Source organism: Bison bison, unplaced genomic scaffold (genome assembly GCF_000754665.1).
Source record: "Bison bison bison isolate TAMUID 2011002044 unplaced genomic scaffold, Bison_UMD1.0 scf7180017851375, whole genome shotgun sequence".
NCBI classification, from domain to species: Eukaryota; Metazoa; Chordata; class Mammalia; order Artiodactyla; family Bovidae; genus Bison; species Bison bison.
In genome coordinates this window covers 239,456-241,502 of record NW_011481948.1, presented here as the reverse complement: position 1 = coordinate 241,502, position 2,047 = coordinate 239,456, and the positions used below count along the sequence as shown (strand labels likewise).

Here is a 2,047-nt window from a genome sequence, read left to right as displayed (position 1 = left end):
TGGAAATTCCTCAAGAAAGACTGTGGTGAGTTGTTTTAAGAAAAGGTTTATGGACCTCAATACAACCCTGGTACTGCTGCTAAGTCACTTCAGTCATGTCTGACTCTGTGCGACCCCATAGACGGCGGCCCACCAGGCTCCCCCGTCCCTGGGATTTTCCAGGCAAGAACACTGGAGTGGGTTGCCGTTTCCTTCTCCAATGCGTGAAAGTGAAAAGTGAAAGTGAAGTCGCTAAGTCATGTCTGACTCTTAGTGACCCCATGGACTGCAGCTTACCAGGCTTCTCCGTCCATGGGATTTTCCAGGCAAGAGTACTGGAGTGGGGTGCCATTGCCTTCTCCGCAATACAACCCTAATTTTCCTCTAAGAACTTTTCCTACTTCATGGACAGCCCAGTAGTGAAAAGAACACTGCCCACATCCACGTTTACTTGTTTGGCAGAAATGCCTTCTGGTAGAGGATACTGAATGAGGACGGATGACTCCTCTCCCTTTGTGCAGCTGTCCCTGGGAGACGCCATTCATGGCCTGATTCTCCTAAATGCGTCCTTGGTGTAGAGGGTCACCTGCTCTGTGAGTGGACAGCTGCTTGTTGGTAAATCCTTTGTTCTGGAGGCTTGGCCCCCGTGGTGGAGGCCTCGGGTGGCCGCTCCTCGGTCCCTGTGGGGAGAGTCATAGAGGCTGCTCAGGTCTGTCTCTCCAGGCCCCTCTCTCTTGTTGGGACCCATTGTCTGCAGAAGCAAGGGTGTGTGCAGCCCTGGAACCCTGCCCAGAGCCTGGGGCGAGGGAGACCTGATGTGCTGCACCACAGGGCCAGGAGGCAGCCAAGCCGGAGCAGTACCCGTGTCCTCAGCCACTCTGTCCAGGCTCCCTGGCTGTCAGTTAACAAGCACAGTTCAGAGCAGGGCTGGAAGGCCAAGCAGGAGGCAGTGTGAGCCTGCCCTGCATGCAGGGCTGAGCTCGGGACTGTTATTTGGGGCATTTGATCCTACAGGCCTGCTCAGGGGGTGGAGTCGGGGATCTGTGTCAGATAGAGGCTTGGGATTGGAAACAGAGACCCTCACCCTCCCTTAGTCTAAAAGGAATTTGTCAGAGGAATGTGGGGCAGCTGAGACTCAGAGGAAAGGCAGAGCAAGCTTTGGGAAGACAGCAACCAGGTGGCTCTGAGGACCGAGGCAGCAGAAGCCCACGGACCCGGGGCCAGCAGTGAACCATGACCTTTCCTCCATGCGTGACTTTTGTCCAAGATTCACAGTTTTAGCGCTCAGAGTCTCTGTTCCATCGTTGTGTCACATGTTTGCCCCTTGGCAGGGCAGCAGGGCATGGAGATGAGCAGTCCTCCAAGGTCCATGCTGCTGGGCGGCGCTTCCCCAGAGAGGCTGGGGTACTGTAGCGGGAGGAAAGAGTGGTCCGCCGGTGTGTGGTCAGCCCCATTCACAGAGGAGGACTCCGGTGCACAGGGCTCATGTGTGCACCTCGCCCAAGGTCAAGTCGAGGCAGAGTTCAGGCTGCATTTCTGACTCTAAAGGGGCGCTTTTCCTGGTACACACATGTGCAGCTTAGAGGTGGGAGTGGCTTAAATACAGAAGTCAGGGAGGCCCGGCCGCGTGGCTCAGGCGCCCTGAGTGCCCCGGCTTACGGTTCCCCCGAGAGGCTCTGCCCAAGGCCTCATGCACACTCGGCAGAAAGGAGGCAGCCTGGGAGGGACTCGTGCTTGTCCAACGACGTGTCTGTCATGGGAGCACGTGGTGAGAGTGGGGTGGGGAGGGGCCCTCTGCTCTGCAGGGCCCAGGGACGCAGTGTGAGATGCAGGAGCAGGAGAGCATGGAAACTGAGGACTCAGTGTGGGTCCCGTGGGGCAGCAGCGAGACCGCACGGGAGGGAAAGATGACGACCGCTGGGGGAGAGCAGGTGCGGCCGGCTGAGCTGCCGGGCCCTGAACACCGCCACGGGGCCTGAGCTGGTCCTGGGGAGGCCACGCAGCTCAGCACTGTGCAGCAGGCAGCATGTTCAGGCGGCAGGCCGGCCATGTGCTGGGCACAGCCAAG

General features: G+C 58.4%; 1 protein-coding gene across 1 annotated transcript in view; it reads left to right on the top strand.

Annotated features, from left to right (window-relative positions):
- The window catches only part of POLN (polymerase (DNA directed) nu), a 147,468-nt gene that overhangs the window by 43,784 nt on the left and 101,637 nt on the right, over positions 1-2,047 (top strand). The window lies entirely within an intron of this gene.